Source organism: Chanodichthys erythropterus, chromosome 11 (assembly GCF_024489055.1).
Source record: "Chanodichthys erythropterus isolate Z2021 chromosome 11, ASM2448905v1, whole genome shotgun sequence".
Classification (NCBI taxonomy): domain Eukaryota; kingdom Metazoa; phylum Chordata; class Actinopteri; order Cypriniformes; family Xenocyprididae; genus Chanodichthys; species Chanodichthys erythropterus.
In genome coordinates, this window is record NC_090231.1 from 56,113,765 (window position 1) to 56,127,451 (window position 13,687).

The 13,687-nt window shown below is 37.1% G+C and overlaps 1 protein-coding gene across 33 annotated transcripts in view; it reads left to right on the top strand.

Annotated features, from left to right (window-relative positions):
* Positions 1-243: 243 nt before the first annotated feature.
* mical2a (microtubule associated monooxygenase, calponin and LIM domain containing 2a) overlaps positions 244-13,687 on the top strand; it is an 89,901-nt gene continuing 76,457 nt past the window's right edge. For 6 of the 33 annotated variants that reach the window (XR_010896386.1, XM_067400124.1, XM_067400135.1 and 3 more), the window contains exon 1: positions 250-511. The gene's annotated coding sequence lies outside the window, so the exon portion shown is untranslated. Of the gene's footprint in view, positions 512-1,247; positions 1,313-5,171; positions 5,194-13,687 lie in introns of those variants that run through there. The other 27 variants (XM_067400140.1, XM_067400130.1, XM_067400131.1 and 24 more) reach the window with 19 other exon arrangements.

Consider the following 13,687-nt stretch of genomic DNA (forward strand, 5'->3'; position numbering starts at 1 on the left):
ATCTTAAACATTTGAAATATTTAAAGTTTTCAGTTTACAGATAACGATAGATTATATCAGTGATTGTCGTTCACCTCTGCGTAAGTCCCTGTTGCGCGTGTATGAAAAAAAACTGTTTAATTATTCCGGAAGCCTATATGACGAGTGAAATACCTGTCTTATAAATCATTATCGCTGGTTTATGTCAGCAAGTGATTTCAAATTGAACGAACACGGATAACACTTAATTTGGACAGTATGCCTCCTCTAAAATACACACAGCCAACAGGGAAAACCTACTTCGCATGTCCCCAAACGTCAGTGAGTCTCCAGCTGTGGATTATTGCCAGTTTATTTTGTGTCTTGTGTAAGAGAAGGTCTGATTGCGGATCTTAGACACACATGCCTTCAGCTAGAGTCACAGATCAACACGCGCGCGCGCGCTTCAGCTGCCTTTCGCTTCTGACGGACAGTCAGTCACACGGAATTGCCGTACCTGTGCCTTCAATCCCACACGGACTTATTATGAAAAGTAGGTGCCTATTTCTTACTTTAAATACTTATTTGTAGTATTTATAACCTGTGTTGTGTGAAGAGTATTGGTTGTTGAATCGCTACTGTAACTTAGTTTCTTCCGCTGAATAGAATCATATCTACCCATTGACTTCTAATGACAGGTTGTTTCGGTTCAACTTCACCTGTAGAAAGCGATTTAGCCTGTTGTTGTAAAACATTTTTAGTCTACAAATATTATGAAACAGTGCCGCCACAACATCGGAGTCAGTAGGCTAAGTCTGGTTTATTTATTGATTAGTTTACTTGACGAAGCAAACTAGCTTAGCTGTCAACTCAGTTATTCTTTCTGAAACGACTTATTAGCTCTCTAAGCTGACATATATTTTTAGTTTATTTTATTTCAGTAAGCTTTAGTAAAATTGTTTAGTAGGGCATTTTCATATACAGTAGAGCAGAAGTCTGTCTGACCTGTTTTTATATGACATTCTTTTCATTGTTATTTAATAATCAAACTGTTATTAAGGGTGTAGTTATGCTTCTAGTACTTAAAAATAGAGGTTCTTTATTGGCATCTATGATGAAATGCTCTTTATGGTGTTCTTTAAATAATCTTTATATATGTTCTTCACACTAAGAAAAAATGTGGTTCTTTTAAAAACTGCTTACTGAAAGGTTCTTTGAGGAACCCAAAATGGTTCCTCTTGCAAAAACACCTTTATTTTTAAGTGTGTATTTCAATTATTGGACACAGAAACACCAGAGGCATGAGCTCAACACAGAGAGAGAGAGAGAGAGATGAAGTACAGTAACACCAAAGGTATTTGCACACTTAAAAATGTGTTAATATCTTCAAATTTGTAAACAAATTATAAAATAATATTTTCTAAACAATTACAAAATACTTTTTTTTTTCAGATGTGGAATATGTCAATAGTTACTTAAGACATCCACTAAAATTTCCACTAAAACTGGGGCTTGTTGGTTTTAATTGCAAAAATAAAGAGTGAAGAATGGAAAGGATCTCTAGCTCTAGCATCATTTGTTTGCAGATGCCATTGCTACTCTAATAATGCAAAGACAATCAGACAAGTGTGACTAAGGTATCCAAAAGTGAATGAATCTCATTGGTTCTTGCTGAAGCTCAAATGTGATGCGTAACACAGGAATGAACCTCATTGGTTCTTGCTGAAGCTCAAACGTGATGTGTAACACGAGAATGAACCTCATTGGTTCTTGCGGAAGCTCAAACGTGATGTGTAACACAAGAATGAACCTCATTGGTTCTTGCTGAAGCTCAAATGTGACGCGTAACACGAGAATGAACCTCATTGGTTCTTGCTGAAGCTCAAACGTGATGTGTAACACGAGAATGAACCTCATTGGTTCTTGCGGAGAACCAATGAGGCTCAAAGCTCAAATGTGATGCGTAACAGGAGAATGAACCTCATTGGTTCTTGCGGAAGCTCAAATGTGATGCGTAACAGGAGAATGAACCTCATTGGTTCCTGCGGAAGCTCAAATGTGATGCGTAACACGAGAATGAACCTCATTGGTTCTTGCTGAAGCTCAAACGTGATGCGTAACACAAGAATGAACCGCATTGGTTCTTGTTGAAGCTCAAATGTGATGCGTAACATGAGAATGAACCTCATTGGTTCTTGCGGAAGCTCAAATGTGATGCGTAACAGGAGAATGAACCTCATTGGTTCTTGCGGAAGCTCAAATGTGATGCGTAACAGGAGAATGAACCTCATTGGTTCTTGCGGAAGCTCAAATGTGATGCATAACAGGAGAATGAACCTCATTGGTTCTTGCTGAAGCTCAAACGTGATGCGTAACACAAGAATGAACCTCATTGGTTCTTACGGAAGCTCAAATGTGATGCGTAACACGAGAATGAACCTCATTGGTTCCTGCGGAAGCTCAAATGTGATGTGTAACACAAGAATGAACCTCATTGGTTCTTGCGGAAGCTCAAATGTGATGCGTAACTCAAGAATGAACCTCATTGGTTCTTGCGGAAGCTCAAATGTGATGCGTGACAGGAGAATGAACCTCATTGGTTCTTGCGGAAGCTCAAATGTGATGCGTAACACGAGAATGAACCTCATTGGTTCTTGTTGAAGCTCAAATGTGATGCGTAACACGAGAATGAACCTCATTGGTTCTTGCGGAAGCTCAAATGTGACGCGTAACACGAGAATGAACCTCATTGGTTCTTGTTGAAGCTCAAATGTGATGCGTAACACGAGAATGAACCTCATTGGTTCTTGCGGAAGCTCAAATGTGACGCGTAACACGAGAATGAACCTCATTGGTTCTTGTTGAAGCTCAAATGTGATGCGTAACACGAGAATGAACCTCATTGGTTCTTGCGGAAGCTCGAATGTGACGCCTTAACACGAGAATGAACCTCATTGGTTCCTGCGGAAGCTCAAATGTGATGCGTAACACGAGAATGAACCTCATTGGTTCCTGCGGAAGCTAAAATGTGATGTGTAACACAAGAATGAACCTCATTGGTTCTTGCGGAAGCTCAAATGTGATGCGTAACTCAAGAATGAACCTCATTGGTTCTTGCGGAAGCTCAAATGTGATGCGTGACAGGAGAATGAACCTCATTGGTTCTTGCTGAAGCTCAAACGTGATGCGTAACACGAGAATGAACCTCATTGGTTCTTGCTGAAGCTCAAATGTGATGCGTAACACGAGAATGAACCTCATTGGTTCTTGTGGAAGCTCAAATGTGACACGTAACACGAGAATGAACCTCATTGGTTCTTGTGGAAGCTCAAATGTGACGCGTAACACGAGAATGAACCTCATTGGTTCTTGTGGAAGCTCAAATGTGACGCGTAACACGAGAATGAACCTCATTGGTTCTTGCTGAAGCTCAAACGTGACGCGTAACACGAGAATGAACCTCATTGGTTCTTGCTGAAGCTCAAACGTGATGCGTAACACGAGAATGAACCTCATTGGTTCTTGCTGAAGCTCAAACGTGATGCGTAACACGAGAATGAACCTCATTGGTTCTTGCTGAAGCTCAAACGTGATGCGTAACACGAGAATGAACCTCATTGGTTCTTGCTGAAGCTCAAATGTGACGCGTAACACGAGAATGAACCTCATTGGTTCTTGTGGAAGCTCAAATGTGACGCGTAACACGAGAATGAACCTCATTGGTTCTTGCTGAAGCTCAAACGTGATGTGTAACACGAGAACGAACCTCATTGGTTCTTGCTGAAGCTCAAATGTGACGCGTAACACGAGAATGAACCTCATTGGTTCTTGTGGAAGCTCAAATGTGACGCGTAACACGAGAATGAACCTCATTGGTTCTTGCTGAAGCTCAAACGTGACGCGTAACACGAGAATGAACCTCATTGGTTCTTGCTGAAGCTCAAATGTGACGCGTAACACGAGAATGAACCTCATTGGTTCTTGTGGAAGCTCAAATGTGACGCGTAACACGAGAATGAACCTCATTGGTTCTTGCTGAAGCTCAAACGTGATGTGTAACACGAGAACGAACCTCATTGGTTCTTGCTGAAGCTCAAATGTGACGCGTAACACGAGAATGAACCTCATTGGTTCTTGTGGAAGCTCAAATGTGACGCGTAACACGAGAAAGAACCTCATTGGTTCTTGCTGAAGCTCAAACGTGACGCGTAACACGAGAATGAACCTCATTGGTTCTTGCTGAAGCTCAAACGTGATGTGTAACACGAGAATGAACACGTGATGTGTAACACTGTTTGCTCCATCTCAAAGAGAGGAAGAGAGAGTGAAGAAGGAGGTAGAGAGATGAATGATTGGTTGTTCTCAGTGTGAGAAAGATAATACCCCCTTTAATGTTTCTTCAAGGAATCAGTGGCTTGTTCAGTAACCTGCACTTGAACTTGTGTGAAGTTTAGTAGATTTTACGGCACTTGATTTTCACAGTTTTCTTTGTCCAGATCTCAATGAGACTTTTAGAAATATAATCCAGACAGTGAATACTGGAAAACTGAAAACTCACCCTTTGGATATTCTACACATTTCCACCTTTTGGACTTTAGACAGAGCATTGTTTACGCTCAACCTGAAGTTTGCTTTTTAGAGATGATAATCAAGCAAAATATTGACGTTGTAACCCTTGTAGTCGTCTCAGTAACAAAGAACCATCGAAGAACATTTGGTTTTGAGTTTTGACATTTATAATTTGACATACTGTTTAAAGATATAACCATAAATAGTATTATGATGTATTTTAACTGTGGCACTGTAGTTACAATGATTTAGACTTCAAGTAAAGCGTTCATGCAGTTTAACTCTGATAAACGTTGTTCTTTTACTATCCCTGTGAGATTTTTGATTCACTAGACAGCCAAAAAAAAAAAAAAAAAGTGTCATCTTCTTCTGTGGATGAGCAATAACCACATAAGATGATTCACACTATCTAATTAAAGAGCTGTGATTTTTTACCCCCTTCGGTATCTAATCATCAAAAGTGAAAAAATAAAAAGTGCAATTAAACATGTCATAAAAGAGTTATTCTATCGGAGTAATTCAAGCTGTAACGTTCATGTTTTTGCGTGCCCACAACATTAATCAGCGTAGCGTATAAATTATATAATTAAATACAGCCCTATTACAAACGCATTGAAATCACCTTTCCTATTCCTATTTTACAGGCCATATAGCATTCAACAGAAGGTAAGACCATTCATCAGATTTTATTTAAACCACCTCTCTGTCTGGTTGTCTGGAATTTCCTCAATAACGGTCAGTGCAGTTGGCCACTATAGTGTTGCATCTCTCTGAAGATATCGTCTAGATCAGACTCTGACAAGCTCACTCTGCCAGTTGTGTGTCCTGAACACTATGTACTCCAACACCCTCATTTGTCAGAAGTTAGTCCATGTGTTACTGTTAAATAAGGAATTTTTACTGAGGAGCTTTGCCATGTTGATATAAGCACAAAAATAGTGTGGAAAGAACGCTTTTTTGGCAAGACATGAAACCAATCAGTTTGTATGTAAATCTTGATGTTGGGAATCTGCTATACTTATAAATTTGTTTTTATACTCTGACCTGTTTAAAAACCGGCCAACAAATGCCCCCTTATTTGGTGGTGCAGTTGTGAACCTAGTTTAGCATTTTCAACCATTTTCTGTTACTGTTACATTATCTAGCATTAGTGATTTGAGCAAACCCCAAAAACTAAGTATTACACTTTAGTTTGTTTGTAGGGTCCTATTAAATCCATTTTATTTTTTCCCAAATTTTGCGTTTTTAACTTTTTTGGACTCCAATTTAATGGTTAAGTAAAATTTTAGTAATCAAAAAGCATGTAAATAAATAAGTGAAATCATGAAACTTATACAATTAAAGAACAATTTATTAAAAGTTTAACAAAAATTAACATTTTTAGGGCCCTATAAAATACTTTATTTTTCTCAAATTCCTTTTATTTTTACCAAATTCTTCAGCTGATATCAGTAATCAATTTCTGGATTCCATTTTAATGGTTTAATTAAATATAATAATCAAAAAGCATGTCTAAATAATTTAATTCATAAAAAAAAGATTGTTCCTTAAAAATTAAGTTTAATAATAATTTATTATTACTATTATTAGTTAATTATTAGTTAATATTATTATATTGAGACACAGCTAAATTTTACTGTACAGTACAACAGTAATATATTTCTGTCACAATTTCTTTAATTCATTTTGTTTTTAATATTTGCAATATCACATGAACAAAAGTGCTGTTTTCCCGAATATCAGCACATTTGCAAATGTGATATTTATTTTATACATCAATAAACAATAAGTTAATAGGCTATTAGGTGACTTACATTTTAGACACAGTATTGTCTGTTTTTCCTCAGTTTTACCAATGAAAATAGTTCCAAACCGTAGAGCATGTCACCGAGCAACACAGCTTCAGTTTAGTTACTGAATGAATCTGCGGTTTTGAATGAATCGTTCTAATGATTGACTTGACGACACAGGGACGGTTTACACAACACCATTTTCAACTAAAAATGAAGAACTTTCATTTAAACTTTCATTTCATTTAAATGACAATGGCATTTTGGGGGTCTGAAAATGCAAACTTTTGAAAACAGGTTTCAAAGTGCAAGTTTGTGAAAACGATAATGTTATCATCTCCGTGTAAACAGCAAAAACGCGTATCTGTGAAAACGGTGACAGCATGCACATGCATATTACTTGTTCACAAAGTGACATCGCCAACTACTGGCGTGGCAGCATAATACAGCGTTTTTAGTCGTTTTCGCGGATCCGTGTAAATGGCAATCGTTTTGACAGCGTTGTCATCTATACATAGAAAAAACGTTTCAGATTTTTGCACCGTTGTCATGTAAACTTTTAATGTTTCTTTGAAACTGGCCTCCGAATTGCAAAGGCCGCCTCTGCGGTTACCACACCTCAAGACATTGTTCATATGTTTTATTTTAAAAAAAATAATAATTGACAGATTTTTTTTTTCTTAAAATGTTCTTGTGTGTCGGACTAAGTTTTAATGCATTTCATCCTAAGCCCAAGCAGAAAGACATCAATACACACCAGTTTTTAAGTTCATGTCCACCAACGTTAATTTATTAACTCTCCTGTCTGGTTTGTTTGTCGGACAAAATGGCAGATTCAGCATCATGATTGGTCAGATCGGCTGCCAATCAACCTCCCGGCAAAGGGTGAATTCCAAAACATAATTGACAGTCTTTACTGAGCGCTTAGACAGATACACACGTTTGTAAGCAGGTGAATATATTCGGGATACGCTGAGAGACATCTGCTTTCAAACACTCCCGTGTATATCTGTGTGAGTGCTCAGTGAAGAGCATCACTGATGTCTATTTATAACATGTTTTTGAAGCGTTGACCATTGTAGCCAATCACAGACATATCTGTTGAGCACGTGAACACAATGGCCAATCAGAGGTGTTTAAGAATCCACTCAACAGCGCTCAAAATGCTAGGAGGAAATCCTGCATTATCAGAACACCTTAGTATCCACCTAGTAACATTAAAACTGTTGTCGATGTATTTGGTTTTTGGTGTTTCACAAGTCACTGAAGGTGTTCTGTTGCCGCTCAGAGTTGGATTGAATGTGCATCTACTGGTAGCTCTGTCTCAGTTTGTAATTAGTGGTTTTCACCAAAGCTTGATTTAAACACAAGTTTGGTGCTCAGGGAGATTGTAAACGGTTACACTATATAAGCCATCCTACTAAAATAAAAGCAGTGTTTCTCTATGAGCTCACAATCAACTAGCACAATAAAATGTTTTAATACATCGCACTCAACACAATATTTAGGGTCTCCTTGGCAACATGTAGCGCAGACGTCAGGCTGGAGCCGTGTTTTAGATTAGACCTGTGAACTTTCCTTTTCCCCTGTAAAAGCACCTTTCCATGAGTCCATGTTTCCTGTTCAGCAGTTTTGGGAAGGTCTTCCAGGTGGGTGAATATGTGCAAGACTCTATTCCAAAATATAATGAAGTCGCGCTAATAAGCAGATACATATGTTTGCAGTGGCTCTCAGGAGAGCATGACCCTTAGAGGAACCTAAAAAACAAAATGGTCATTGTGAACATGATGGTTATGCTTTTCATTGAATAAATCTGAACAAAATCTGAAATGAGCTAAATAATTACTCCCAAGGTTTTTTTCTCCGCTACTGTCACCTGATGGAGTTTGGATTTCATGCAACTGTTGCTTTTGTATTGCTGGTTAGATTAATATTCAGAAATATTATTGATTTAACTTTACTGACACTATCGGATATACGGCAGCTCGTTTCCGCCACTAAATAAAAAATAAAAAAAGATAATTGCAACATTTTATGTCACAATTCTGAAATAAAAATGCAATTGCAAATTAAAAAAGTCCGAATTGTGTGATATAAAGTCAGAACTGCAAGTTATAAAGTCAGAATTGCGAGTTATAAAGTCAGAATTGCGAGTTATAAAGTCAGAATTGTGAGATATAAAGTCAGAATTGGGTGATATAAAGTCAGAATTGTGAGATATAAAGTCAGAATTGCGAGTTATAAAGTCAGAATTGCGAGTTATAAAGTCAGAATTGTGTGATATAAAGTCAGAACTGCGAGTTATAAAGTCAGAATTGCGAGATATAAAGTCAGAATTGAGTGATATAAAGTCCAAATTGCGAGATATAAAGTCAGAATTGTGAGATATAAAGTCAGAATTGAGTGATATAAAGTCAGAATTGCGAGATATAAAGTCAGAATTGAGAGTTATAAAGTCCGAATTGTGTGATATAAAGTCAGAATTGAGTGATATAAAGTCAGAATTGCGAGTTATAAAGTCAGAATTGCGAGATATAAAGTCAGAATTGCGAGTTATAAAGTCAGAATTGCGAGATATAAAGTCAGAATTGCGTGATATAAAGTCAGAATTGCGAGATATAAAGTCAGAATTGCGAGTTATAAAGTCAGAATTGCGAGATATAAAGTCAGAATTGCAAGTTATAAAGTCAGAATTGCGAGATATAAAGTCAGAATTGCGAGTTATAAAGTCAGAATTGAGTGATATAAAGTCAGAATTGCGAGTTATAAAGTCAGAATTGAGTGATATAAAGTCAGAATTGCGAGTTATAAAGTCAGAATTGCGAGATATAAAGTCAGAATTGCGAGTTATAAAGTCAGAATTGCGACATATAAAGTCAGAATTGCGAGTTATAAAGTCCGAATTGTGTGATATAAAGTCAGAATTGAGTGATATAAAGTCAGAATTGAGTGATATAAAGTCAGAATTGCGAGATATAAAGTCAGAATTGCGAGTTATAAAGTCAGAATTGTGTGATACAAAGTCTGAATTGCGAGATATAAAGTCTGAATTGCAGTTATAAAGTCTGAATTGTGAAATATAAAGTCCAAATTGCGAGATATAAAGTCAGAATTGCGAGATATAAAGTCTGAATTGCAGTTATAAAGTCTGAATTGCGAGATATAAAGTCCAAATTGTGTGATATAAAGTCAGAATTGAGTGATATAAAGTCAGAATTGTGAGATATAAAGTCCAAATTGTGTGATATAAAGTCAGAATTGAGTGATATAAAGTCAGAATTGAGTGATATAAAGTCAGAATTGCGAAATATAAAGTCCAAATTGCGAGATATAAAGTCAGAATTGTGTGATATAAAGTCCAAATCGCGAGATATAAAGTCAGAATTGCGAAATATAAAGTCCAAATCGCGATATATAAAGTCAGAATTGCGAAATATAAAGTCCAAATCGCGATATATAAAGTCAGAATTGCGAAATATAAAGTCCAAATCGCGAGATATAAAGTCAGAATTGCGAAATATAAAGTCCAAATCGCGAGATATAAAGTCAGAATTGCGAAATATAAAGTCCAAATCGCGAGATATAAAGTCAGAATTGAGAAATATAAAGTCCAAATTGCGAGATATAAAGTCAGAATTGAGTGATATAAAGTCAGAATTGCGAAATATAAAGTCCGAATTGCGAGATATAAAATCCTAACACCAGAGAACCGTGAATATGCAAATGTATTGTTAAATTATTGAAATATTAACTTAAAATCTCATGGGTACTTCAAGTAAATATTTTAACGTTTATGGGGTTCGGCTGACAAAAACATTTGGGAACCCCTACGGCATCGGACTGTTAAATTGGATCCCTCATTTACAAGAATGTGTAAAAACATTCACTTCTGTTGATCTCAATGATTGGGACGGCATCAAAGGTATTCTGACATCTACTGGTCTCAGGGGCTCAGTGAGGAGGCCACGGTGGGCTTCAGGTGGCTGTAACAGGTACTGGTTGATCTGCATGGCCATGTGTTTTTCTTTTCTCCTGGAACATGAGAGCAGTCTATTCTGAGCCTGTCCACTCACATATCAATTCTTCTGCCTCACTATTTCTGCCTTGCTGTAATGCAAGTTGATCCTCAGAGCCCATCACAGGATGCTAATGTTTAGAGCATTTTGTGAGTCAATGTTTATCCTGACTGGGGACATGCAGTTGATCAGAGCATTTATTAGGTGTCAGAATCAAGTGATGCCTCACTGGAAAAACGTGCCTGAGGCGACATTTCTCAAAATATTACGTTGCTTCTTGTAGGTTTTGCGACTCATTCAAAGTGAAATGTCCAGTGAGTGGCGCTAAATGCGAGTTCAGTTTTATCCAAAACAGATGGATACACTAACCATGTTTCTAAACCTAACTGATAGAGTTAACAAAAGCAAGCAAGAGATAAAAGTGCATTTGCTGAAGTAAACATGCCATTATAGTTGTTCTACAAGTTTTAAGCTATTTTATCGTGATTTGTGTTGAACTCATAACCAAGAGCTCCACATTGTGCAATGTTGTTCCAGGTGAGCTACTGAGCAAGTTTACTACATCGGAAAATGGAGCTGGTTATGTGATACAAATGTGAAAATGTATTAGTTTTCATATTGCACTATGGTAAAAGTGTTTTGAATCTGTCCCTGAAATCATAACTTGTGTGAAAAGTAATAAAAGTTGGTTGGTGTTTTACTGCCACTAGTGTTTATTTCAGCTGGAAACTGCAGTGAATGTATACTGTAGGTATGATTTTGGAGATTTGCAGAAATGTAAGTTTAATTGCGAGTTATAATGTCAGAATTGCGAGATATAAACTCACAATTGTGAAAAATAGTCAAAATTGCGTGATATAAAGTCCGAATTGTGAGATATAAAGTCAGAATTGTGAGATATGAAGTCCAAATTGCGAGATATAAAGTCAGAATTGTGTGATATATAAAGTCAGAATTGCGAGATATAAAGTCCAAATTGCGAGATATAAAGTCAGAATTGTAAGATATAAAGTCAGAATTGTGAGATATAAAGTCAGAATTGTAAGATATAAAGTCAGAATTGAGTGATATAAAGTCAGAATTGCGAAATATAAAGTCTGAATTGCGAGATATAAAGTCAGAATTGTGTTATATAAAGTCAGAATTGTGAAAAATAGTCATAATTGCTAGTTATAATTAAAAAAAATAAAAAATGTATAATTGCAACTTTTTATCTCGCAATTCTGACTTTATATCTCGCAATTCTGACTTTATAACTTGCAAGTGCGAGTTTATATGATGCAATTCTGAAAATAAAGTCAGAATTGTGAGATAAAAAGTTGCAATTATACATTTTTTATTTTTTATTAATTGGCGAAAAAAAGCTTCTATACATTTTTAACCTAAAATTAAAAAGGAAAACAATGTTTTTGAAAGAAATGTTTTAATAAATACCATTAGGTTTTTTTTTTCCACATTTAATATTATTTTAATCAAATTTTTGTCCAAATTATCATTACTTTAATGGTACATGCGTCATATTCACTAACATATTATTTCTCATACCACACCGTGAAAGAATGAGGCTTATAAAACTATTTGTATAATCATCTGTGCAAATGGTTATTCTCCAGAGTGCTTTGCCAAACTTACATGAGTGTCCTAAGACAAATTTCCTTTTGGAAAGGGTCAGACAACCTCTAAGACGGCCCGCAGCTGCTTTGTCTCGCACTCTCACTTCTGTGTGAATTAATGACTTTCTCATGAGACGTTCACCGAGGCCACTTAGATAACTCACTGTTTGTACTTCTGTCCAAGACTGCTTCCTTTTGTTTTGGCAGTCATTCGTGAAGCTATGTCTTAACTGCGAGTATGTGACACTGGGAGTGTGTTTGCCGCGCTGGGGCGAGGTTAAGCCCGTGAGGGATGCTGGGAAACATTGTTTTCTGAGATTGCCATGCAGTTAACAGGCGCAATGTCTGCTTATCAGATGGGGGTTCCTTCCTGGTTTTCTTTGTATAGGGTGGTAATTAACAATTACATTTAGCTCCCAGCTTTCCCTCTGTTTCCTCACTGACATCAGCTTCCTTTTGTTTGGTCTGATAGCTGGAAGCTCTCCACAGCAACAACAGCCGGCTGCACGCTTCATGCCTGGGATCTGTTTTTCTAGCAGCCATTTGCTATTCGCTGTTGGACTGTGTCTTATTGAACTCTGTCCCCTATAAAAACATATAAGACTTTTATGATATTAAATTCATTGAATTGGCTCCAAATGTGAAAACTAAATCAGTGTCTCATACGTGATTAATAGAAATTTGATTTTCTTTCATTTCATTTCGATCGCCCCCTGGTGGCTGGCTGCAGTATAGATCATAAACCCCACCCTCTCCATATGATCAAATGGGATGCAAGCCAAACTTAAAAATCCAATTACACTTCAAATAATTTTTTCCCAAAGATGCTTACTGTCATTTTAGGTAGTTATTTTCAAGCAGATGTATCTTCAAGTGTTTCTTTTGCCAATAAGACAGAGTGTAAAACATAATTTGTGTGTAACATCATGATTGACAGCTATGCTTGCGACTGAGTCTGCTGGAATGTGGGCGGGACCTTGATACAGAGGCTTGGAGTTAATTACAGGTGCAGTAAGCAATTTCTGAGAATCATTGTTGAACACTGTTAATATTTGAAATCAGCTCAAACAAACACACCCTCATTTCTCCGCCCCCAAAATGCATGAACAAAGCAAAATAGAGCTTTGCCAAAAATAAAGTGAAGATGACAAACAAATGACAAGGAAGAACAAAAAATGAACATACAGTACACAAAAGTATAAATATATATGCTGATTGGCTCGCTCTCTCTCCTCCCCCATCATGAGTGGACACACCCCCTACTTCTGATTGGCTCGCTCCCCTCCCCTATCATGAGTGGACGCGCCCTACTGCTGATTGCTGATTGGCGTGTTGTGGTGCTTGGTCCGATCCACTCTAAAGAGAAACGTTTCTCAGAAATCCCTTACTGCACCTTTAAGTTAAAAAATTTGATGTAACTGATTACCTCTATTTTTTTGTGTTAAGCTGTTATTTGAGGTGCGTGTGTGTGTGTGTGTGTGTGTGCATACAGTATGTAATGGAGGCAAGCTAGTAAGAGCTGTGTATGAAAACCTGACTCCCCTCGCCTCAAGAGGCGCACTAGTGACTGATGTTTGAGACTATGGTCTTTAGCGTCCTTGTTAGCGCGCCTGACTCCCATGCCGAAGACACCGGTTCGAGTCACGCTCGGAGCGGGTGAGAGTAGGACCAGTTACACATATATACCCACTTATTTCAGTTTTATGTGATTCATAAATTTAAAAAAATGAAAAATTTTAAT